The sequence below is a fragment of the Saccopteryx bilineata genome, chromosome 3 (assembly GCF_036850765.1).
Source record: "Saccopteryx bilineata isolate mSacBil1 chromosome 3, mSacBil1_pri_phased_curated, whole genome shotgun sequence".
NCBI lineage: Eukaryota > Metazoa > Chordata > Mammalia > Chiroptera > Emballonuridae > Saccopteryx > Saccopteryx bilineata.
Window position 1 is genome coordinate 243,082,459 of NC_089492.1, and position 27,155 is coordinate 243,109,613.

General features: G+C 43.9%; 1 long non-coding RNA gene across 1 annotated transcript; it reads right to left on the reverse strand.

The window, feature by feature from the left end:
* Nucleotides 1-7,518: 7,518 nt before the first annotated feature.
* On the reverse strand, nt 7,519-21,667 carry LOC136329041 (uncharacterized). Its single transcript, XR_010730137.1, has 4 exons — nt 21,572-21,667; nt 16,731-16,980; nt 8,052-8,172; nt 7,519-7,852 (listed from the first exon to the last, which is right to left on the reverse strand). It is a non-coding gene; the product is annotated as an uncharacterized lncRNA (long non-coding RNA).
* Nucleotides 21,668-27,155: the final 5,488 nt, after the last annotated feature.

The window sequence follows — 27,155 nt, forward strand, 5'->3', positions numbered from 1 at the left end:
GGATCCCAGTCAGGCGCATGTGGGAGTCTGTCTGATTGTCTCTCCCCATTTCCAGCTTCAGAAAAAAAAAAAAAAAAAAAAAAAATTCATATGCTATAAATTACTCTTTGTGTGAAGCAGGGAAAGTTAACCTTTTTGAGCCTCAGTTTTGTTATCTGTAAAATTGGGATAATTATACCCACCTTATAAGTTTGTGAGAATTAAACAAGAAATGTCTGTAAAGACCTAACTAATAATAAATAACACATATTGTACTTCCAATGCCAGGTACTACTTTAAGCATTTTTAAAAATATGTACTAACTAAAAAAAAAAAAAAAAAAAAAAAATGTACTAACTAACTTAATTCTCCCAAAAACCTTATGAAGAAAACACCTGGAAATCTATATGCTCCCCTGGGACACCAGAGACCAGGGAGCCAAGGATGGTAATGGTCAAACACATGGACTGACCCACGCAGAAGATGTATGTATCTTGATAAAGCTACTGCCTGATCCAGATGCCAACCCTTCACCTCTACTCTTGAAGAGGCAGCATAGCAATGGCTGAAGACAGATGGACTTTAGAGTCAGACAGACCTCATTCTTAGTCCAAATTTTCCATTGACTGCTGAACATCCTTGGGCAAGTTACTCTACCTCTCTGAGATAGTTTCCTCAGTTATTATCTAGGGAGATAATTCACTGAACAAAGAGGTAGCAATGAAGATGAACTAAGATGAGATCTACAATGAGCCTAAATTTAAGGAGTGCTCAGCAATAAAGATGCTTATTGTTATTATTATCATTTTGATTGTATTTCTCAAATGTGAGCAGCCCACAACTGCAACCCCTCCCTTGCCTCTGACCAACCTCATTGCAGGTGTCAGCATCTCTGTACTCTCCTAAAGAAATTCACTCTCACCAGAGATAGATTTTCTTGGTGATTTTATCAGGAAGGAGGAGGTGATTTACATCACACATTCCAGAACAAATGTTTGGTCCTCTTTTGACATCTTTCTACTTCTGAATCTATTTTTTGGCACTGTTTACCTAATCTTGCTCATCTGTTTACCAAGTGAAGCTCTATTCTCCCACTTTCAAATTCTCCCATGATCCTTCCTCTCAGTCTGTCACCCCATTTTAGTTCTTGACCAAATTTTACCTTTCCAAACTTGCACATTCTACTCAATAAACCCAAAGGGCTGCCATTATCCAGCTGATCCATTTTAGAAGGTAGTTTAACTCTCTAGGGACCTCAGCTCCACCACCCCACACCCCAAGCAGCCTATCAAAGTCCCTTCTAAACACACACAGCCCTGCCTGAAAGGTGTTCTAATAAAATTTTCTTTATCTCATTTCATTTCTACTCCAAGCACTACTAATATTGGGTAGTTTGGCATATAATAAGCATATAATAAATGTGGGCTGCTCACATTTGAGAAATACAATCAAAATGATAATAACAATAAGCATCTTTATTGCTGAGCACTCCTTAAATTTAGGCTCATTATAGATCTCAGTAAATGGCAATTGTCTGTAATTATTTACAGAGCACTCTTATTTGTTTTTAGTAAAGCAGGTTTCTTACTGACCTCTACTAGGAAATCTAATTATCTGATGGAGTAACTTCACACACTTGGGTGTCATAAATTTGTAACTTTATTAAAACAAAATACATTTTAGAGTGGCCTTCTCTAAGATTTGTTCAAATAATAAAGACTCCACAGTTTCACCTATAATAGCATTTTTAAAAATTAGGATTTGCTTGAATCTTACCAACTAAATAAATCAATGAGGAGATTTGAATTGGTATGCAAACACTCTTGTTTAGACTCTTAATAACAAGGATACCTGCTCTTCATAAAGCAGTAATCATTTGCGGAGAAAACAAAACAAAACAAAAAAACAGAGCCATGAATTTGCTTGATGAAGAATACTGATGACTACGAAGCAATTTCAGCAGTTAGGCAAAAGCATCAAAATTCCAAATGTTATTAATTCTGCTTTCAGAGAATTGGACTAGCATGTCTTATTGAATCTCTTACAGAGAAAGATGTGTGTGTGTGTGTATAACATATAAAGTAAGTCTTAAGCAGTTTATGGCTATTTCAATTATCTTCCTAATGCAGTTAATCTTGCCCCAAAGCTGATGAATCCTACTTTCCACTACAGCTGGAGAAGGGGAAGGTCTGCTACTTTTGGGCAGAAAAGGACCGACCATGAGATTCTACTTTTTAGAACTACCTGCAGCCATGCAGGAATTTGCAGATCTTGCTAATCTATGCTTCCATGGGATTTTCTAATTTTATTTTTATCTTGAATGTCTTCAGTATAGAGGCATGAATCCGAGGGATTAGGGACAGGGGGAAGGAAACTAGAAGAATAAGGTAACAAGAGACAGAGTCTAGGAGGAATATTTATTGAGCACCCATTTATTGAGCACAAAATTCCAGGCATGCTGCCAATTGCTCTTACTGATATAATGAAGTGTAATCTTCACTACATTCCAAGAGATTGATATTATTATTCCCATTAAATAAAGAAGGAAACAAACTCAGAGGGTAAGAGGCATATCCACGTTCTCAGAGCTAGTGAGGGGCAGAGCGGAGTAGTTCCTCGCTCTTCCGAGTCCAGCCCTTCTGTTCTCTTCAGGAGATTATAACACATGTGAGGGAGAGGGAATGTACTATGGTTTTATACAACCCAACTCCTTGCTACCCTTTTGAAGTACAGAAGCTGGTGGTAAGGGCTCAGGCTTAAGAGAGAGACAAGACAGTTTGCAATTTACTTGTAAGATCGTACTGGTCGTTAAACTAGTGGAAAGATACTTTTATACTAATTTATAAATTGCTGCTGGCCTGAGCTCTTGGAGTCGTCCCTCTGCTACCTCCACCCCTGGAGACCCTCCCCAGGACTCCTTAGATGTCTCCCCTTCAGCAACCAAATAGTTAAGTCATTGCACATGAGGGGGCCTCTGGGACCTTCATTCAATTCTTGGGCAATCTCTTCCTGCCGGTTCACGGGTTTCTATACTGCACCAGTTGGGAACCATTTTGAATATCGCCCATGCCCCCAGCCTCCCTCACAGACTCAGGTCATCTATGTCAGTTTTAACTTTGCTAATTTGGGTTCTTGGTTTATGTGATACTGAATCTGGAAAATGGGTAGAGAGAAGTGGAAAGGCAGAAGCAAAGAGAAACTGAGTTGATCAATGGAATAAAGAGTTGAGAAGAAGAGAAAAGAAAGGAAATAAACTTGAAGGCTGAAGTTTAAGACTGTGTCTGTGTATCTCCTGGAACACTGCCACAAACAGTGTGTGGTTTGCTGGAACCATAGAATGTGTGGCTCTGGAACAGTATAATTTAATAAGTTAGTAAGGAAGAAAAACTTCTTGAGTGCTGCTGATAACTGATCATCCTTAAAGTTCCCAAGAGACACAAGAAAAAAAAAGAAATTTGTTTCTAATTACTACTGGGCTATGCTTATTTATAGTAGAGACTAGAAAGCCCGGCGGTCATACAAAATGACCGCTGTTCTAGATATTATAAATTGTAATTAAAATGATTTGTGCAAAGGTGTCTGCTAATTCAAACTGAATTACCCAGGGCAGGCGGTGAGGATGCCCCTTTGCTTAGTGCCCCACGGGGTTTCCCCCTTCTACTTGCTTAATTGCTTAGAGTGCAATGAAGGAAACTACTGGCGGTACATTTCTTAAGAGCCACCCGCTAGCTCAATAAATAAAGGTGATTTAAATAATAAAATGTTGATTCGCATGTCAAAGATCTCTTTGTACACAACATTTCTTGTGTAGATCTTTCCATCATTTTTAAGCTCGCCTTGCAGAGGACCATCAATTATTTTTAATTTTACATCTGTTCTTTCACGAACTCTTGAAACAATGTTCTTGCCACGGTCAAATCGATTAGTTTCTAACTTGAAGTTTAAGGACTGACAGTGTTCACATTTAATATTCATGTCACCAGAGGAATGCTCAAAAATTAAAGTTTCTCTGTTTGAAACTGTTTTAATCCTTTTTGCGTTTCAGTCAGCATTACTCTGTCGGTTTTTTGCATTTCTCTCCTGCCTTTGTTCAAGGGATTCATTTTGTCGAGACAGGCTTTTTTGTCTTGCATTTGAGGCAAGCCTTGTTTCTCTATGCTCATCAGTCTCATTTTGCCGAGAAAGACGCATTTGCTCTGCAACTGAAGCAAGCCTTGTCTTTCTCTGCTCAGTGGTTTCTTTTTGTCGAGAAAGCCGTTTTTGTGCAGTTTCAGCTCCTTTTCTCTCCTCTTCAGTGCTGTATTTTCTAGGAGGCATTCTTAAAAGAAATTACATTAAGACATAGTTTTTATGTAAAACAGATGATTGCCAATGCAAACAAATGTTCACCTTCCCCCTGACCTGCTCAATTTGCGTTCAGCTGTGGCAACTTCACCCCATTGGCTAGTACAGTTACACAAGCAACCAATAAGCTATCGGCGACAAACAGACACTTAAGCCACATATAATAGAGATGAGGCCACATAGAGCCCTAGATTTATGTAGGTTACAATAAGATGGTCTCTAACATTCCTTCTAATGTTGACTGTAAACAAAACAACTGAATGATCCCTCCAAGGTTGTTTAACTTCTATCGGTTGTATATGTAGAATGACAAGCTATGGGGTCACATAGAACTGAACTCAGTAGGTCAGTTATAGCCTTGGACCTAAGTATAGGAGAGTATCTTAGAAAATCATCTTACCTTTCTGGGCCTCAGTATTTTTATTTGTAATAAAGGGAAGACAATATTTTTTGTTATTTTTTTAGTTCTATGTGCTAGATATTCTGTTCAATTACTCATTTGCAACCTTACAGCAGATCTGTGAATTACATAGGATCATTTCCTTTTCAACCCAGAAAACATGAGACACTTGCTCAGTGACTCTGAGCTAAACTGTGGCAGACCTAGGATGCACAGTGTCCTCTCTCACTCCAAATCCAATGCTTTTTCCTTTACAACACACGGCTTCCCAGCCTGACTGAAGACCTAGAATGGAAGGCATGTATATGCTTTTGGATGGGAGAATGCTTTGAAAACTATAACATGCCTTAGAAATATCAGGGATTTAAAATATATTATTAACCACTCATTTAAAATACAGAATTAACTACATTAAAATACACATCCATACTTTTTTCATCAGAGTTGAAAAAATACACATCCATACTCATTTCATCAGAGTTGCCCTGCCATATTTGGGGTGGATGCTGTTTTGCACCATCCAGATCCCCTTTCCAAGGAGAACCTGTTATTCCTCCAGCTCCTGGGAGCACAGTCAGCAAACAGGCTTCAGAGATGCCGCCTCAGGGCCACGGTCACACCTCTTGCTAGGGCAGCCCAGTTCCAGTGACTGATAAGTGCAAGGATATAAAGACTTGGCCATCTCGCCTGACTTTGGGCACCTTTGAATGGGCATTCTGTTTCCAGACCTCTGGGTGAGGTTGGGCTACCTCATAGCTTGCTTCCCACTCCACCAATCCTGCATCTGACCCTGCCCCCTCCCATAGGTGCTCATCCCAAGGCACTCCTGAAAAATGTCCTGTGGACTAAACACCTTCTAAGTTCGTTTCCTGGGGGACCTGGCCTGTGATGATATTGTATTATAGTTAGTTCTTTATGAGTTGAAAAAGACTCTGCTAACCTTTAGCTTCCTGAGGGCAGGAAGTTCATTTTATTCACTCCAAAATCACCAGTGCCTGGCCTATTAAGTTCAGAAAAGCTGCTCATTATAAGTTCACAGAAGGAGAAATAGACCTGTGAAACTTTAGGATAATAATTTTAGTTAACACTTACATAGTGCTTACAACCTGCCAATTACAATTTTAAGGGCTGTGAACATATCAACTCAACCCTCACAATCCTAGGAAGTTATTATTATGATTATTCCTATTTTTTAGATGAATAAAGGGAAGTACCTAATGGTTGTAAGTTCTGCTAAGGCCACATATCTAGTGGTGGATCTGTGTTTTAATTGCCGGGAACCAGTCTCTGAAGTTCAGTCTCCCAACTGCTACTCCTTACTGATTTACTTCTTGTATCCTTGTACACACCAATATCTCACCCTCCTATTTACCTGAGAACTGATTCACTTCTTGTACACACCAATATCTCACCCACCTATTTACCTGAGAACTGATTCACTTCTTGTACACACCAATATTTCATCCACCTATTTATCCGAGAGGGACAGGAAAGAGCTCTCAGTACTGCTCTCAGGATGAAAAGTCTCCTATCTTCCAGGGGGCCTGGAACCATCACAGAACGTTTCCTAGGCATGCGGAACTGTCTGCTCCGTGCCTGGACTGCAGGCTGGGCGTATTTGTGGGGAGGGCTGTAAAGCCTCCCCCCCCCACATGATTTTGCTGCCCAGCAAGGTTTGGGAGCCATTGATGCAGGTGGCACTTTCAGGCAATCAGGAGGCACTTATAAAAACGCCCAGGGATGTGAAATGATCTGGCAGTGGCCACACGGCAGAGAGAGAAGCGGCCCAAAGGTCTCCTCTGTTCCAGGGTCCCTGCCCAGGGCTCTTTGAGCTACACTTCCTGAGGTTGAGCCAGGAATCTGCCCTGGGCAGGGGGCACCACATACCTCACACGTGCATCTAATGATTCCTCAGGAAGTGGAGGCTTTGGGGCTGACAAAGCTGCACCGGAAAGAGGGGGGAGCCCTTCAGGAGGAGGTTAGCAGAGCCAGCTCGCTCAAAGCATTGTCCTTTCCTTCCTCCAACAGGATGCCAGGAGCCCCACAGAAAAGGGACTCATTTGTCTTCATTCCCAGCACAATAACTTACTGCTGGCCTTTCTCTTGGGCCTTGTTCAGAGCAACAGGATATAGTCTCTGCCAGGAGAGAAGGAAGGAAGAAGGGAGGGAGGGAGGGAAATAGCAGAAGCTCAGAATCTCCAGGCCCCCAGCCTGGCCCCTGGCCCTTGAAAAGACCCAGTAGTGTGAGGGGAAGGACCCAGCAGAGGAGTGTCTGGGTCCAACCGGCCCGGTAGGAGAGTTCTCAGTTTCAGGGCAATCCTTAATCAGATGTAAGATGAGTAACTATTCAAAAGCTATCATTTCTGGGTGGCCTCTGTCCAGCATTTATCTTATTCTAGTCTTCTTTGCAATTTAGAAAAGGAAAATAAATAGGGTCAACACGGAACGTGGCCTTCTTTCCTTTGACGTTAAAAAGAAGAATGTATGTTTTGGAGCTAGCTTTTGTAGCAAGCTCCTTTTGTAACTGAGATTTTCCTGGTTTTATCCCAGATCTACAACAGCAGAAACTGTGTGTGTGAGAGAGAACGAGAGATAAAGAGAGAGACAGAGAGAGAGAGAGAGAGAGAGAGAGAGAGAAACAGAGAGAGAGAGAATAAGGGCTTAGTTATAAAAGAGATGGAGTGTGGGACAGGTTGAAAAATTGGGATCAGTGATGCAATCTATCACAGTAAGTGTTATCAAAACAATGAACAACCAACACATTTTAACAAATGTTTATTAAACTCCAAGTTTATCCCAAACATTGCTAGGGAAAAGGGGTACACCCAGCTTACAGTTCATAGGTAGCTCAGACAGGTGATGAATAACCAAGAGCAGTACAATAACTTACACCGCAAAAGTCAGCGCTGGGGGTCTGAGGGGCCGTCAGGAAGAGACCCTGTCACCCTGCACACGGGGAAGAAGAGCTGAAAGGGAGTGCAGGACCACCTTCCTCACAGGAACGGCTGCTGGAGAAAGCCGCCCTCCTTGTGGATTAACCTCTAGTCTTGCCTCTGAGACTTCCGAGGTGCAAAACAAAAAATTGTCATAGTCAATTAAAACACGGGCCTTTGATGTGAACTCTGCTTCCTGTCAAAGAATTCATATAATTAAATTTTTAAACTAAACTCGCCTGGAATTCAGCACAGACACATTTCAGTGTTTAGACTTGCACTCTCGCTCTCTCCCTCTCTTTTGTTTCTGATGTAGAGTTGGGGTGCAGAGATGAGAGAGTGAAGGGGCCTGAGGAAACTCCCATAGGGGCCCTGGTGTAAGGAGGGGGACTCACCAGTTCCTGGCCCCATGGAACTCCTGCGTGGGAAGCGGCAGTCTGGAGTAAAAGTCCAGAGGGGCTCAACCGGTTCGAGATGCCATGTCGCTCCCCCACTCAGAATTGCCTTTGGAGGAGTCTTCAAAGAGGAGGCGAGGAAAAGGGAAGGGTGAGAAGGAGGGAGAGAGGGGAGGAGGAAACACTCATTTGTTAGGTCTGGACTCTGTCAAGCACTTTCTGCATGTGTTCTCATAGACCTCACCACAGCTCCATGAAGTACAGCCTTAGTTTCAACAGGGTGAAGGGTGAAAATGGAGGCTCAGAGGGAGGCATGATGGCAATTTGCATAAGGACACATCGCTGGTAAAGAGCAGAACTGGCACTCTTCCCCAAACAGGCCTTGTGTTCTTTCCATCCCCCTACCCTCTGATTCAACCCTTCCCTGGTGGGGGTACCCTCTGATGGAACCTAGCTGTGGCTGGACGGTGGAGGAAGCTTCACCAGTGCTGAAGGTGTCCTTTTGCAGGTCAACAAGGGAACTGTCTCTTCCTCAGAACTTTAATAGTTCTCTTATGACTTGTAATTTCTCCTTCTCTTCATAGGTGAGTGGGTTTTGATCGTGGAAGGAAGAAAGGGAGTTTTGTTTTTTAAGAGAGACGGGGTTTTGCCACCCAACATGTGGTCCCTGAACCAGCAGCCTTGGCATCACCTGAAGGTTTGTTAGAAATTCAGAATAAGGGAGCTAGTGTGTCCTTCGGGCCTGGCACCTGGGATGCCATCCACTAATGGCGCTTCCTTTCTACCCCCATTTTCCCTTTCCTTTCAAAAAATAAAAAATTTTCTCTTTAAGAGTGAGCTCACTGTAGGACCTGTTCACTGAAAATGTCTTGGAAATAAGGGAGAGAAAAATCCCTCCAAAATACTAGTCAGATCCATTAGACCTGTGCTTTTCAAGACAGTAGCCACTTGCCACCAGTGGCTATTTCCATTAAAAATAACTAAAAATTAAAATAAAATGTAAAATTCACTTTCTCAGTCACACTGGTCACATATGGCTAGTGTCTTCCATATTGGAGCAGAGAGAGAAAACATTTTCATCATCCTGGGAGGGTCTATTGGGCGGTGCTGCTCGGATACCTCCTATTTTTGCTGGTCTTTTGCTAACCCACAGTCCAGCTTCTTGCATAGTAGGGGCTCGATAAATGCTCCTTGACTTCAATTCTGCAGCTTTATTTATCGGAAAAGAGAAACAGCATGAGAGTCCCAGGATCCGTTTCCCAGTTCCTGCTCTATCTACTAAGGGGCCCTGTGACCTGGGTAAGTCACTTCCCCTCTCCTTCAGTTTCCTCATCTACAAATTAGAGGAAGGGTAATAAGAATACCTCATAGTAGCCTAGAAGCTTTTGCACTTTTTATCTTTTTGATAATATTGCCAACCTTATAGCCTCTAGGGCAGGGGTCCCCAAACTACGGCCCGCGGGCCACATGCGGCCCCTTGAGGCCATCTATCCGGCCCCCGCTGCACTTCAGAAGGGGCACTTCTTTCATTGGTGGTCAGGGAGAGGAGCCTAGTTCCTATTGAAATACTGGTCAGTTTGTTGATTTAAATTTACTTGGTCTTTATTTTAAATATTGTATTTGTTCCCGTTTTTTTTTTGTTTGTTTGTTTTTTTACTTTAAAATAAGATATGTGCAGTGTTCATAGGGATTTATTCATAGTTTTTTTTTTATAGTCCGGCCCTCCAATGGTCTGAAGGACAGTGAACTGGCCCCCTGTGTAAAAAGTTTGGGGACCCTTGCTCTAGGGTGACCAACTATCCTGGTTTGGGACTATCCCAGTTTTAAAATTTAAAAGTCCCGTGTGTTGAAAAGCCCCTCATTCTCAGGCAAACCAGGATCTGTAGGTCCCTTCCAGGTATAAAATTTTATGACCCTGTGCAATTCAAGTCAGAGGATGGGGTGGCAAGAACCTCAAAACTTCTGCAAACGGTAGAGGGATGGGGTTAGGAGCTTTGGCTCAAGGATCATTCAAACCTCGGTTCTGATGCTGATGTCATCACTTGATTTCTGTGTGAACTTGGGCAAATTATTTAATTTCTATGAGAATCAGTTTCCTCATCTGCAAAATGACACTGCTGATAACAGTTCTTCCTTCTGTGCATTATTGTGAGGGTCAATTTAGCAAAGCTTTGTGCAGTGCTGAACCCTCAGAGCAGGGTTAGTGATTATTAATTCAGCAGACTGTGCGAAGGAGAGTAGGCCTGTCTTTTGGCAGACTGTGACCCTGACATTCATTTGTAGCTCAAAGTATTGGCTGAAAGAGAGATGACTTACTTACGAGCTATTAAGCTATTCTTCACCCCAAACTCCCACAACCCTTGACACAGACTCCTTTCTAATAAATAACAGCTCAAACTGGTTAAAGAGAGTTCATTTGGACTCCCCGTGCTCCTGCTGGGATAAAGTGACTCTGATGGGGCAAGTTTATTGAAACACAAACTAATCATTCCTGTTGCCAAAGTAGGCTTTTGGCAGAGCCCTGTGAAAAAAGAGAGAGTGAGTGAAGAAAATGTCCTGAATTGCTGAGACAGCATTGTATTTAGACAATTAAATCTGGAAAAGCAAGACAGTTCCTGTAACTACCTCCCACACCCCCTACTCGAAGAACAAAAGGTTTTGTTGAAAGTATTCATATGGTTATTAATACCGACACTTTAATGAGCCCCTCAGTAAACTCATCAGCAGTAATTACACCCAGCCATCGTGCCACCAGTGGGAAGGTACAAAATTGCACCTCCAAAAATTAGTCACTTGTAAGTTAACCCCACAGTCATGTCAAGCAGCCTGCATTTGATGGCTGATTCACAGAGATTCCTTGACACCTCTGTAGTTAGAGGGGCCAGATCACCATGGGAAGTCTGCAGAAGAGAAAAGTTCACTCTCACAAAAGACTTATGTGTCAGAGAAAATAGTTTTGAGGAAACAGGGACATGGCTATATTATTGGGTTAACAATGGCAGCAACATTAGTACTTCTGAATGCTTGCTAGGAACTTGCTGGATGCCAGGCTGTCGCAAAACAGCCGCAACAAGTCTATTCTGGGGTCTCGAGCGGGAAAAGGTATGAAATTGAAGTAATGATAGAGACTTAAAGATATATACATACAGATGGATTTGGGAGGAAGCCACAGTGAACAGTCACTATGGTTCCTGAGCCACCTCAAAGGCTGCCCCCAGAAAGGCATCCATCCATCTTTATTCAAGGAAAAACATGGTCCATTAGCAACTCAATCAAGTTTCCAAGGCAACTCAAAGACAACCCCACCATACCATTCAATCAAACTTTACACAAATAAGAAACTAACTTCCAGCCCTTCAGGGACTATGGGCGGGACGAGCGAAAATCAAGCACAGCTTCCTGCAACTCAATCAGGCAGGTGTGGTGGGGGTTGAGCCCAACACCTCTGTCCCCTAGATATCCAGACTGCAAAATACCCTGTTTATATTTCGGTCCCCAACACCAGGCAGGGGACAGAGCATTGCACTGGCCCAATCTAGTTACAGCCTCAGCTAAATTCCAGGGGCAGGGATGTTTCTATGATGCTCATTTTAGAGATGCGACACAGGCTCAGAGGACATAAAGGACTTTTCCAAAGTTTCAGTGATGAAATGACAAGGCTGGAGATTTGACCCAAGTCTCTAGGTGAGATTTGAACCTCTCCTATGCATAGAGATGGATGAAAACGCTTGGGTTTTTTCTTCTCGCTTACTCAGGGTATTTTAGAGGTTGAATTTTGCCTTGGGTTTGGCCTTGACCCTTAGTATGTAAATCCATAGCGGAAATCCTGTCTGCCTGCCTAACTGTCCTTATTCTCTCTCTAACACCCACCCCCCACCCCCACTCAGAGTCACACACAAAACCAGGGCTCAGACCTCTCCTCAGCCGCTCTGGCTTCCCTGTCCGTGTTCAGTCTTTTCCCTAGTTATTTAGGGAAAAAAAACATGGTCTGAGAGAGTCCAAGAATGAAAGAGAGTGAGTAAATAAGAGTGAATGAAAAAGAAAAATGAAAGAATAAAAAAAAGCACATAAGAGTGAAAAAGAGAGGATTAAGGGGGAGTGTACTGCTGGTGGCGGAGGGCCTGCAGGTTCGCATTGGATTTGGGCAGACCAGAACTGCGGAGCGCCAGGCCATTCCCATTTATTAGATTCTCACAGCCACGGGTGCGCAAACAGGCAGGGGGAAACCGCTTCACCCAGCAGCAGGTGAGTGGGCTGGGCGGGAAAACGGCCTCTCGCAGTGGCGGGCAAGCAATCGTGTGGAAGGAAAGCACCCATAGCCTTACCTAGGCTATACACATGTGGCTCAGCCACGTGCTCACACACTAATCGTGCAAAGTAGAAGCAAGCAAGCCTAACACAGCTGTTTTCCCAACAGGGAGAGACCGAAAGAGAAAGAAATGAATAATGGGGAAAGAGAAAGAGATCAGGCCTTGAAGTTACCCAAACTTGGTTTGAATCACTCCTTTTACTATCTGTACAATTTTCAGTAAAACTCTCAGTTTTCTCTTATGTAAAATGAGGGTGAGACTTATCTCACAAAATTGTTGTAAAACAAATAATGTTTATGCATTTCCTGCCACCAAATAGGCACTTAATAAACCTATTTTCTTCTTCCATTCCCTCTTTCCCTCCTTGGTTCCCTCCTTCTTCTCTCCCCCCTCATCAAGCACCACCCAAACTCCCAGGGGAAGTCCCAGGCCTCTCTCCAAACCTTTCCAGTTTAGTCCTTAAAACAACTTGTGGATTTATGGTATTACATTCTCATTTTAAAATGAGACCTAGAGAGGACATTATAAGCTAGGATATTATCACCCAGCCGTAACTTCAGTGCAGGTCTTCCTCCACTACTGGGGAAAGAAAGAGTAAGTTGTGGGTGGGGGGCAGGGGCATCTGAACTGATGGGTTTTACAGTTTTCTCCTTCAGCTGTTTCACTGGAGGGCTGTTGAGAAAATTATCCAAATCACGTTAATGAGCAGTTGGGTGCTGGAGTTTCTCTGACGGAAGGTAGTTAACAAAAGCTTCTGGTTGGGGCTGGCAGCCAGGAGCTGTGATCATTATCTCAGCTGATACCACTACGGGGCTCTCAGCTCAATTAACTCAATTGCCTTCACTCAGGGTGAAGTGGGGCTAATAAAACTTAACTACCTAGCTTGTGGGATTGAAGTGCTTTGGAGACCATTTGGTATTGCATGGTGTCATCGCACAAGCCAAGATGAGTCCTAGCTGGGCCGAGGGGGAGCCTCAAGTGCACTGGAAGAGACCTCCGAAGCTGCAGTGTAGGTTCCACAGATGTGAGTCTCAATTCAAGACCCACCACTATGTTGGGTGCAGCTCTTAATCTCCCTGAGTCTTGACTCCTCCTCTATAAAATGGAGTAAATAGAAGTTACTTCCCAACAGAGGTGTTAATCTCCCTGAGTCTTGGCTCCTCCTCTATAAAATGGAGTAAATAAAAGTTACTTCCCAACAGAGGTGTGGGGAGGACATACAGGAAAGATGTTGATAAAAGGCTCTGCACACAGTAGGGATTGGGCAAACCTCAGGTTCCTTCTTTCCTTCTCCTGGAGCAGTTCTCTTTGGGAAAGGGGAAGGAGAGAGAAATGCAATCCCCACAGACAAACTTATTTGCATCCCTCTTTAGGGAAATGACAGTTTCTCAATTCATACTTGGGGATTTGAGTAGGCAAATCACTTTTGTTGATGGTGTGGGTTTAAATGGTTTTAACCAGTTGGTCTCTTCCTTTCCACCACTGCCCCATTGCTAGAGAAATCTGTTTCTGGTTTATTTCCTTCCTCATGGTCCCTCTTTACTGAGTGCTTACTCTGTGCCAGGCACTGTACTGAATGCCTGCCTGAGTTACCTCATTTCACAATAAGTGAGTTATCTCATTTCTGCTCTAATAACCCACTAGAATAAGTACAATTATTATCTGTGTTTTACAGTGAGAAAACTAAGCACAGGGGAGTAAAGAAATGGGTCAATGGTCATACAGTAATAAGAGTCATAGGAGAGAGAGTTGAATCTCCAACACAGGTCTGCCCGATTCCAACATGCTTTCAGCCTGACTGGGGTCAAGAACCTTTCCTTAGATCATCCAGCAAGTGTCCAGCTGACCAGACTTTGGATGCTGAAGTTTTAATTTAGTTCCTCAAAAAGGAAGCTGCTTCTCTTCCATTTCTTCTCTCCCACTTTCCATATACTAGAACGTGGGGCATGGCAGTGGCAAGCAGTTACAATCATGGGATGAGGGCTGCACTTTAGGGAGCGAGGGGCACCAAGAAAGAAGAAAACTGAGTCCCTGAGTGACCTTGAGAGACAGAACCACCAGAGTCCACTGGTCTGCCTTTTACCTTAAGTTACTATATTTGTCTTGGTGAATCAGTTGAAACAATGTCGTAACTAAAAACATTTAGTACTGAATAGGTGTGGAGTCACTGGGAAGACAGACGAAACAGAATAGACTGAACTTTTAGAAATGAACCCAAAGTCTTAGTCTTATGACCTCAAAATCCAGAGATCTTTGATTTCTTCTTGGACCCTCTATAAAATAGAAGCTTTTGTTCCAAAACTACTCCAGCTTTACTAGAACTAGTAGAGCCAAGTTATACCTGCTGTGGTCAACACCAACAGAATAAATGCCCTGTGCCTGGCCTTTTGATCCCCATAAATTAAACCATACTATACCATATTGAGTCCTCCACCAATGGGGGCTACAGAAAACTAGACATCCTCACCACTGAGCTCTCCACAGAAGTGGTAGAAGCTTCTCCCCTCACTTCTGCCTTCCAGAATTCATGAATGGGCATCTGATTGGCCAAACCCAAATCACATCCAGAGCTTAGCTTCAAGGGGGTCTAGGACAGGTACCTTTCACCTTTCTAGCCCCCACATAATAGGGATATACAGTAGAAAGAAGATGAGATGGATTTTGAGTGCTAATCACTACATATGGCAAAGTAGATTTATCATAGCTCAGGGTATATAGTCACTCAACAGATATTTTCCACTGAGTATTTATTATGTGTCAGGCATTGCAGTAAGTACTGTGGTTACAACTGAGAACTAAGCAGCCCTTACCCTAAGACTTTTCCTGTGCCTTCGCAGCACGGTGCCATAGTTCTATGAAGAAGGCCTGGAGTCCTGAGGGAAGGCCAGCAGGGCTGCCCGTACACAGGTCTCCTGTGGATGCGGAAGGAGGAGCAGTGCCCGGGGAGGGCTTGGGCAGGTGACGCTGGCACCTAGTCCTGAAGGAGGCGTATCTCACAGCTTTGTGACTAAGCACTCGGCCTCTGGGATGACACTGTGTGAATACTACTCTGCTACGCACTAACTAAAGCCCTGAGTGAGTTCACCGGGAGGCCTGAGTGCGAGGCAACACTGTCTCCCGCCTCCATCCCCTCAAAAACAAACAAGCAAACACAAAACAACCAAAAAACAAAAATTAAAACCTCTCTCTCAGAAAAGTTTGAGCTGCTATAAAAAAAAAAAAATACCACAGATTGAGTAGGCTTATAAACAATAGAAATTATTTTCTCACAGTTCAAGAGGCTGGAAGTCTGAGATCAGAGTACCAGCATGGTCAAGTGAGGATCCTCTTTTGGGTCATAATCTTATCTTTGTGACTTTACATGGCAGAAGGAACTAAGGATCTCTGTGGGGTATCTTATAAGAGCATTAATTCCAATTGTGAGAGCTCTACCCTCAAGTCCAAAGTACCCCACCAAAAGCCCCACCTTCAAATACATGTCCACATTGGGCATCAGAATTTTAACATATGAATTTTGGGGAGATACATTCAGACCATAGTAGGAGGTAACTTTATATTCAACTCTTTTAAAAATCAGTGCTTTATTTTGAATAGAAAGATATAATATTAACTCAAAAATAACATCAATTAATTTGATGTACAATGCCTTTGGGAAGAGAAGGCATCAGCCAGAATCACACAACTACAGACTGATGGAAACAGAATTTCACTTTTCTTTTCTTTTTTTTTTTCATTTTTCCAAAGCTGGAAATGGGGAGGCAGTCAGACAGACTCCCGCATGTGCCTGACCAGGATCCACCCGGCATGCTCACCAGGGGGCGATGCTCTGCCCCTCTGGGGCATCGCTCTGTCACATCCAGAGCCATTCTAGCGCCTGAGGCAGAGGCCACAGAACCATCCTCAGCGCCCGGGCCATCTCTGCTCCAATGGAGCCTTGGCTGCGGGAGGGGAAGAGAGAGACAGAGAGGAAGGAGAGGGGAGGGGTGGAGAAGCAGATGGGCGCTTACCCTGTGTGCCCTGGCCGGAAATCGAACCCGGGACTCCTGCATGCCAGGCTGACGCTCTACCACTGAGTCAACCGGCCAGGACCTCACTTTTCTTAATAGCCCACCTCTTAGCTATGAACCACACCTTTCTTCTAGCGTACTGGCTTCGTCCCGGTGCCCAATCCCTGCACTGTAGCTAATTTCTAGGCAGCACTTCTGACATTTGGAACTTTCCTATTCTTGTGTATTTTTGGCTCAACCTGCATCTTTGGCCTCCCAAGATACCTCCTCAGGCAAGGACTCCTTGGCTTCAAACATGTGGTCCTGGGGAGGCCCTCCTCTGATCTGGCCCCTTTGCTGGTCGGGGCTAGACTCAGTCTTACCTTGAGTCAGATAAATGCCAGTCTGAGGATGTTTTCAGGTCAACAGGAGCAGCCAGCACTGCAGACCCAGCCTTTCTTCCCCCAGACATGCCAGAAGTCTGGAATGATCTCATCTGAATGAGTATACAGGGGGGCTGAGTTCTAATTCTAAACAGCTGAGCTGGTTAACACTGGCGTAAGCACTGCATACTCCATCACAGGTGATTCCCTTCTTTGTCCACAGCAGCCAGCACTTGACTCATTCCAGCACCTGAGAAATGAAAACCAGTAGCTAAGGGATTCCTAAACATTTCCCCTGCCCCAAGTTTCCAGGGATGCCCTGATACCACTGGCCCTAGTGATTTTCCTAGCCTCCTTTGTATCTAAATCCACTTGGGCTTTCTCTCAAACACTTTCAGAATATCATTTTGGACAATCCAGGGGCTGGTGGTCCATTTTCCAGACTGTAGTGTTTATCTTAGCCAGCAGTACTGAGCTTTAATTGAGAGAGGTTCACTTTTGATCTTTCCCTGCAACCTAGAATGCATTCACTTACAAAGTAAAGGAGAATAAGCTGAGATTCACAGAGGACCACAGGCTGGAGAGGCAACCTGAAGGTGCGGGAAGAGTCCCGGTCTGGAAGTTTAAAGACAGGAGTTGAAGCCCTAGTTCTGGAGCTGACAAACTGTGAACTTTTGACAAATGATTTCCTCTACTCCTCCAAGTTTTCTTAGCCGTAAAAATCCGGAAGTTGGCTAGACTAGATCAGGGCTTTTCAAATGTTAATGTGTATATAAATCACCAGAGAATCTTAAAATGCAGGCTTTGATTCAGCAGGTCTGAGAGTCTGCATCTCCAACGCATTCTCGGGTGATGCTCTTGCTCCTGGACCACAGTGCTCAGCTGCAGTCAGAGTCTATTTCAAAAATTATCTCCAGCGCCTTCATTCTGCATACCTCGTGCTCTTTTGAGTAATAAGAATCATGTCTCTGATGCATTTAAGTATATACTTATACACTCATTTGTTAAATTGCACATGTAATAATAGGTGGTTAAAAATTAAAACCATATAGAAGCCCTGGCCGGTTGGCTCAGTGGTGGAGCGTCGGCCTGGCGTGCAGAAGTCCCGGGTTCAATTCCCGGCCAGGGCAACAGGAGAAGCGCCCATCTGCTTCTCCACCCCTCCCCCTCTCCTTCCTCTCTGTCTCTCTCTTCCCCTCCCGCAGCGAGGCTCCATTGGAGCAAAGATGGCCCCGGCGCTGGGGATGGCTCCTTGGCCACTGCCCCAGGCGCTGGAGTGGCTCTGGTCGTGACAGAGCTACGCCCTGGAGGGGCAGAGCGTCGCCCCCTGGTGGGCAGAGCGTCGCCCCCTGTTGGGCGTGCCGGGCGGATCCCGGTCAGGCGCATGCGGGAGTCTGTCTGACTGTCTATCCCCGTTTCCAGCTTCAGAAAAATACAAAAAAAACAAACAAACCCATATAGAAAAGAACACAGACTGTAGAAGAGCCCCAGTAATCCCACTCCCCAGAAAGAACCACTGTAAATGGTGTGAAGTGCTAAGAACATGACTGCCTACCAAGTGGCTTTCAGCTGCTCCTGCTCAGTGAGTCTCTAAGACCTTTTTAAAAGGGAGTTAAAGTTTCTTCTCCAGCTCAATCATTGTAACACCTGAGTGTCATAAGTGACAAGGTAGTGAGCTTGGATTTATTAAGTGGAGGGGTGAGTTCTTTGTGTTGTCTTCTCAGATGGGGTTGAGAGTATAAGGTGACTTAAGAGAAGAATCTTCACAGAGCTAAGGGAGGGAGAATGAAAACGCAAAGGGGCAGAAGTTTGGTCACCTGGGGCTTTCCAAATAGGGGCTTTCTCCTTCTTAATTTCTCCATGGGGGCACTGTCCAGATATGAGGGGGAAAGTTTGGCTTATGCTTTCCCTACAAAATGCCTTGTGACAACAGAGACTGACCTAAGGGAACCAAGAAAGATGAGAATTTCTTCAGCAGTGGGCTCAGGATCAATGGGTTCTGGCTGACTACAGCAGAGCCCTCTTAGTCCAGGGGGCCCCGGAGAGGGGAAGGCATTCTCTTCTGCCATTCAGGCACACAGGGGAGAGGGCTGGGTGCAAACTCGGGCTCTGCTGCTGTCTTCAGCGCGGACTCCTGAGACCAGCTCTCCTGACTGCCCTCCGGACTACACCAAACTACTTAAGACAACCATTCTTCGCTTGGTACCTCTCCTTCTTCTCCACTCTCTTCTCTTCTCTCCCCCCATTTTCCAAGATGGAATCTTGATGTTCTTAAAAAAGCGGTTTCCCCAAGTGAACCCTGGGCTTTCCTGCCTCTGTACCTTTTATAGGCTGTGCCCTCTTCCTTGAATATACCCCTGATTCTATCATCTTCCCACAACCTTCACTGATCTTCCCTTCTCTCCCCTTGCGAAGTAGAGTAGGGTGCCTCTTCTCTCTGCTGGTTCTTATATGGCCCCTATAATAATATATACTTCATGTACCATCATGTGATTTTTTTTGTCTCCTACGTTATACCAGAGATTCCCTGAGGACAGACATTCTATCCTACTTAATTATCTCCTTTCACAGCATAAAGTTTACTCATCAAGTATTTGTCGAATGAGTAGATGAAATTCAATTCACTCAGGAAGAATTAAAATGATACTTACTAAAAATGCATGAATTAAGTTCTGGTTAACTGAGGGTTTACTAATAAAGATACGATCATTGACTCATTTACTTCATGGGCAAATGAAGACCATGTGATATAGTGAAAGACACTGAGCTTGAGATCAGAGAGACCCAAGTCTACTAATTACATTGTGTGCTATTAGACAAGTGCTTGACTTATCTGGGCACCATTATCTTCAATAGGGAAAGAGTAATTCCTATCATCATAAGATTAAATGAGGTAATAAACTTGAAAAAAAAAACTGTAGTGATACGTGCAAATGTCAGCAGTTGTTATAGTGGACCATTTAAGGAAATGAAAGAATAAATATATCAAATGTCTGTCACCAGCATTGGAGATGGATCTATGTGTAAGTTATGAAGATATTGTCTCTCAACTACAACCCCTCCCACACACACGTGTGCACATACACACACACACACGCACACACACACATCAGTACTCTATTTTGAGACACTGGGCTGGGACTCTACAGACTAAATGCCTTCTTTTAGCAGCTTCCTTTTAGGCTCTGACAATAGGGGGTGCTAGAGAGAGAATTCAAGACTGGCAGAGGAAAAAGAGACTTGCTCTTTTCTGTTTGCTTCCTGTTCCTGTCATTGCCACCCCAACCTTGCTTCTTCACCCCAGAACCAGCAGATCCTTCCAGTGGGCAATTCTCCAATACTTGGAGAAATCAGCTTCATTGCCAGCCCTTAGAGACACCAGCACCAGACATTGGCATTGCCCCTGGGAGGTCTGGGGTGCAGTGCTGCAGAGTGCCCCCTCCAAACTCAGAGACCTCGGCACCAACTGAGTAACACCCCCTTGTGTTTTGGTCCTCAGGGCCTCTTCTTCCAGTTTTTACTTTTTTAATAATTCTAACCCTTTCCTTTGTTCCACTGGTACGAGAGGTGGTAACAGCTTCTTACACTTGTTACCTTCCATTACTCTTTTTACTATATTAATTCTTTAACACTAATTTTATATTAAGTTGTCTATGTTAAAATAATTGGTGTGTTTTCTGTCTCCAGCCCGATTCTGAACCAATACACTCACTGACATATTCTGTTAGGTTTAGAGAAATAGGAGGAGAACTTGTGTAGAAAAGAGCTAAGGAAACTCTGATAGCCCCTTATGAAGGTTCCTTGAACAATTATAGAATGTTCCTATGGTAAACAGCTTCTAAGATGGACTGATCCCTACATTATGGTATTCATGGTGGAATCGCTAGGATGCCACTTCTAAGACTAGGTTATCAAAAGGAGTATGGCTTCCATCTTGGATGCTTTCTCTTGGATGGCTCATTTTGGAGGAAGCTAGTTTCCATGTGGGTAGGCAGTCCCACAGACAGACCCACATGGTGTGGAACCAAGTTCTACAAACACATGAGTGAGCTTAGAAGCATATCACTCCCCTCCCCTCAGTCTAGCCCTCAGATGATACTGCAGCCTCAGCTGATCATTTGACTACAAACTTGGAAAAGACCTTCAGCCAGAGGGACCTAGCTAAACCACACACAGATTCCTGACATATACAACTGCAATAATAAATGTGTGTTGTTTTGAGCTAGTAAGTTTCAGGTAACTTGTTACCTAGCAATAGGTGACTAATAAAGTTCCTTTTATTGAGAAACTATGGAAGGACAAAGGAAATAATTTTTCTAACTTTATTTTCTGAATCAGTGAATATGAAAAACTTGGCTAAGAATCAGCGGTTATAGATAATTTCACTCAATTGAATATTCATTTAGTTCCTATTATTTTTTTTCTACAAACCTTAGTTTCCTTTTATTTGGTTTCTTCTTGTGAAAAGTGCACTGGTGGAGAGGAAACTGACAGGAAAATTGAACTACATATTTCTGAAAAATCTTCCGTCTCTAATTTACTTCTGGGAATACCCAATAAATGAACTAGATAAATAAAAAATACATGTTAAAAAAACTCTAAGTCTCATTTTTAAAAGAAGCTTATGAGGTAATTGAGATGACAAGACATGGAAACAAGACATGGATAAAATTTAGTAACCTAGGGAGACCAGAACTAATTAGGATTCTTGTTGGCAAACAGCAAATTTGTCATGGTAAGTTAACGTCTTTAACAGCAAGCACAAACTATCAGTGCTTTAACCTTACAAAAGTTCATTTCTTGGCAGATGGAGAGGGAGGGACTCTGTTCTATATACTCACTCAAGAACCAGGAGCTCAAACTCCTCCGGTCTTTTGCCTCTGCCCTCTTCTAGGTGTCTTCACTGAACAGCTGGGAAAAGAGAGACAATAGCAAATAGTGTGATAGGTTTTTATGGGCTAGTCCTGGAAGTACATCAGGTTTTTATGGGCTAGTCCTGGAAGTACATCACTTCTTTTCATACTCTATTGGCCAGAGGTCAGCATGTGGAATCACAGAACTGCAGGAATGCTGGGAAATGTAGTTAGCTGCATGCTCAGGAGGAAAAGAAAGTGAGGTTCGGTGGATACAAAGCAATGCTTGCCACAAACAGAACCCAATTCTTGTTGAATTCAGCAAAACAGAAATAGATTGAAATAGCATTTGCATCGCTGATGCTGCTCAGTAGAGCTGTGCAGGTTGTGTCTTGCAGAAAGCACCTGGGTGAAGAATTGTGAGTGGAAGCTGTGTTCAGATTGGAGAAAGGTTGGCTTCTTTCCAGTGATCTTCCAATAGATATTTCAGAAATTTAAACAAAGGCACTGTATGTGCCTGGTGACCCTGTGCCTAACTCATAAAGTTGATGAGAAGGCAAAAAAGGAAGAGGCTTGGGAAGAAAAGAGAGCCCAATGCTAGCATAAGAAGTATTTAGGACGTTGCTGCTGACCCTGTCATCACTGGACAGTCGCTGCCACGCTGATGGCCCTGCAGGAAATCCACCATTTCCCCAAAGGATGTCCAAAGCTCGGTGCCAGGAAGGCTTCCTTGGGTTCTTGTGGCAACACATTCCACACATAGAAATAGTGCTCCAGTTCATATACCAGGTGACACAGAGGCTGTTAGTTTTAAATGGAGTTCAAAGCAGGACTGAGCTTTCAGGAGATGAAGACTGCAGTGCTGTCATCACTGCCCCTTGGGCCATATATTCCTCAAGATGATATGATGTAGGAGGGAACAGTGTGGGAAAGTGTCACTATGGAGCTTATAGCACAGTTCAGTTGGAGAATCACAGCGCAGGTTCCTGGGATTCTGAAGGAAGGCCACACATGCGCAGAAGAGAATTATACAAATAGGTCATCGGCCCAAGTTTGCTTAAAAGCAACAAACAATTAGCTAAACAAAAAACCGGAAGCCACACAGTGATTTTTCCAGAAATAATAACAAGAAATATCATGCCCACACCATTCAAATTATTCAGGAGATAGGTTTAACCACTTCTGTTATGTATTAACTATAGAGGGACCTGGTTTATTTAAAGAGGCAGGCTATTGAGTACATAGTAGATGTTTAAAAAATAAAAGCTATTGAATTAATAACTGCCTTAGTGAAGTAGATATTTTGGGGGTTGAATTCTTCTTAAATCATGGCAGGAACATGGCCATGTCGCCAGGAAGCAAGTATTCTTTTCTCCCCATGCAGCCAGAAAAGTGCTTCCCAGAACCTCTTCTCACAATGCCGCTTGCATGTACAGCTCTCTAAGTTAAAGAGGATGAAGGTGAGAGCCCAGATGACATTGTTTTGAACAAAGTCCCCAGGTCCTGTCCAGCTGTCTCCAAAATAAGTATCATACTGGTAGACCATGAACAACTGACCTATGTTGGCCCAAAAAGATGCTTCAGCCCTGGACTTTAGATCTTAGGGACTAATTCAGGGTCAGTTGGATATCATCGCCATTGCTGAGTAGTAGTAGAAGCAAAGTGCAGGACTTGTCTTTTCCTTTGGAGGAACTATCCCAGCATGTCCCGGACTACCAGATGCCTACCAACTTCACTGAATGACGGTCTCTGAATCTTCCTAGGGTTGATTTCCCACTCTCTGGAGTGCCTGTGCCTTACCAAGACCTTCAGTGTGCTACCTACTCCTTGTTCGTTCATCTTACCCATTCAACAGCATATGATCAATGTAAGGGACCAGCATTCTGTCTGTTGTCCATTTCACTCAGGCTGTATTATTAATACAACAGAGGCCTGGTAAGTTAACATAGTCCCAAAAAATGATTATTTGATCTATCCCATGTGAATGTAAACCATTTCGAATCCCCCTTTTTAAACTGAAATGGAAAAGAATGCACTCACCAGGTCAATGGTGGCGTACTATATCCCTGAAACCTCGTGATCTGTATGGCAGGGTCATCACGTTTGGCACAGCTGCTGCAGTGAAGGCTGCTACAGAGTTGAGTCTGCTGTCATCTTCCATCTCCAAGATCTATTAGCTTTCGGCAGGGACTAGACTGCTGACTTATATGGGACCACCACTCCTGCCATTTTTAAGTGTTTAATGATGAGACTAATTCCCCACTCCCCCAAGATGTGATTGTTTTTGATTTACTGTCTTGGCTGGGGTGGCAAGCAGTTTCAGAATTTGTCTCTTTGTCTTTCCTGCCATGATAGCCCTTTCCCCACAATCCAAGGATCTAATGTGGGATTACCTCCAAATGCTAAACATATAAATTTCAATCATACACTCATGGACTGAGAAAATTACCACTGGGTAAATCCATGGGCTCAGTGGGCTTACTGCGATCCAGATTTTTAGCCAGCATTTTATTATTACCTGTCTCCTGTAGGCAGGGCTAGCTGCACAATTTGCAGAGCCCAGCATAAAATGAAAATGCAAAGTCCCTTTCTCAAAAAGTGGGAACAAAGTGCCATTAATGATACATATGAATATTTTCCTTTCTTCTTTGTGTTGTCACTCATTCTGTAATGGTGTTTTTATTTCCTATTTAATGTAAGTCAATAAAGCTAAAAAATTGAAATTATCAGCATTAATTTTACCATTCATCAGGCCAGCTTTAAATACTAATATCAACGTATTCAACTTCTATGCAGAATCACCCAAATTACATATTTGTATTTCAAGGCTTGTCCCTAGGATGGCTCCAAGAGGCAAATATAAGCCAGATTCAGGAAGGCTGGAGGGAGAGAGCTCTCTCTCTCACCCAAGCCCCAGGGTTGGAGACAGTAGATATAGTAATCCTGGCTATAAAGATATTTGCAGAACAAGAGCAAGCTGACCTTGCAAAGCAGGGTGACATTCCCTCACTCTGGCCTGATGGCTTCCCTTCTCACCACCACTGTACTGGTGTGCCTTGTCCTGACCAGGGGGCCAGGTGTAAGGAAATTGAGCTAAACATCTTAACTTCCCAATGCCTGCCATCCCAGCTCATGGAAGACAGGCAACCTCTAAGGATTTAAACCTCCGCTCTGGGACATGCTTGCTACCCGGATCAGGCATGAGCAAGAAGCCTGCCTCTGGCAAGACAGAGCTTCTGGCCCATTACCCACAAGCACAAGGCAGCAACACCTGCTCCCATGCCTTGTTCCAAGTTGCTGTGGGATGCTTGGGCCTGACCCTCTCTCTGTCCGTGCACAGGTCCTGCCCAGGCTGGAGGACAGCAGTGATTGCACAACGTGGAGGGGGAGGCTGGCAGGCCCTGGAGGGTGAGCAAGCACGGCAGCAGGTGGCAGAACTTGTCCTGGGGAGGCAGTGGGTCATGCGGGTCATGCTGAGGTTCATTGTCCCATTACTCTTCACTTATAAAACAAATTCAAAGATAAAATTATTAAGAGTTTTAAGACAGCAATCACAGAGCAGGCCCTTCTAAGTCTGGGGCCTTGTGTGGTTACTGATTGGTCACACAGCCAGTCCAAGAATCTGGCCCCCATTCTAACTGGGAACTGTTGATGACTCTTTAGGTCTCTGGATACTGATGTCAACTCAGAGTTTGTGTCCAGTAGTCCTCCAAATATCTGAATATTCTCCTTTCACTCAGAATACAGTCACCCACGTTAATGGTGAGAGGCTCATTCAGGAAGGGACTGGGGGAAGCATCACAGTACCCACCTGTCACCCACCTGTCACGGTGTTGCAGGGTTTTTCCTCCTAGGGACCCAGTCACCTCTTTAATCAATGGGTTCTGGATCTGAAAGTTGGCTCAGGTATGGGAACTGAACAAGGATCATTTTTTTTTAATTTATTTATTCATTTTTTTAGAGAAGGAGAGACAGAGAGAGAGAAGGGGGGGAGGAGCTGGAAGCATCAACTCCCATATGTGCCTTGACCAGGCAAGCCCAGGGTTTCGAACCGGTGACCTCAGCATTTTCAGGTCGACGCTTTATCCACTGCGCCACCACAGGTCAGGCGGATCATGACTTTTTATTAAGGTGATTGCCCTCAGCCTCCTGACCCTCCACTTTTGTATTTTTCTGGGAATAGATGTAAAATATCACCCTGTTGACTGTCCATCTGTTTTGCTACTAAAGACATCATGTGTTATTAACTCCCTGTGGACACACTGCTTTGGTGACCTCTCTGACTTTGCTGGTCATTCTAGAAATTGTAATCTCCTGGCTTCTGGTGGTTAAGCACCACCTGAGCTCTATGGCTTGGGTGGATGGGTGAGTGGGCCGTCATCTCCAGGGCTATTAAAGAGTCCTTCTCTGTGACGGCCTCTCCTGCCACCCTACCTGGCCTGCAGAGGTATCTGAACTTCGGACTGATGCCATGCTCCTCCACCCAGTACACTTCTGATGGCCTTGAGGAATGATGTGTCCTTTGGTTGGGCTTCTGGCCTTAGACAGGGTGGGGCCAAAGTAGGCCTACAATTGCTCATATGGAAAATATTACAATAATTAATATGTGATAATACACAAATAAACTCTGTTTTGCACATTCACAACTGTAAGCCTACGTTTGCCCTACCGTGTATGTTATATTAATTCCATCATGCCTCATCTCTCAGCCTCTTGGAAACATTGAGCTAATTTTTATGAGTGGTAGACATTATTATTATTATATATATCTCACCACATCAAAACTTGATAGAATTATAGTATTTTTGGAAAGAAGCCTTAGATGATATGAAACAAGCAAAATTTCCTCCTTCCTCTTTGCCTGTATAATAAACAGGAGCAAGCAGAGGATGAAGCGGATGGCGTCCATGTTAGAAAGAGGTCTGGACCTGTCTGTGCTTAACACGCTCAAGGTGTGTATGGATAGGTGGCTGGATTAGCCGAGCACCGGAAGAGAAGGCTGCACCCCTGACTGTGCACAGGTGCGTCTGCGGCAGAGCTGGGGAAACACCGATCCCTTCAGGTGGAGCTTCTGATTGATCATTATCTGCGTGTCAACATAACAATGAATATTTACACAGGACTTTGCAATTTATAAAGCTTTTCCCCACAATGCATTGTCTCATTTAATCCTCATAGCCCTATAAAGCAGGTAATATTTTGGTCTCCATTTTCCTGACGAAGAAAGAGATGACTCAGAGATTAAGTGAGCTTTCTAAGGTGTGCATAGTCTTTCATCGTGAAGCCTGGATTGGAACCCTGTTCTCCTGTTACCCAGAGTCATCACATGCCACCACTCGTTCATGCTGAGGAGTCAGATGGGATTAGGACGGATTCTGTGCTCCTGATAGGTGTTTGTCTGCAAGGATTCCTTGAGAACATTTGGCCCTGCTAGGAACTCTGAGAGAAACTTTTTAGAAAACTTTTTAGGAACTTTTTAGAGAAAAAAAGTACACAGAATATGACCTTTACCCTGGAAAAGTTTACACTCTTAGTTTTTTTGGGGGGGGTGGGGGTGGGGAGTGGGAAGAAC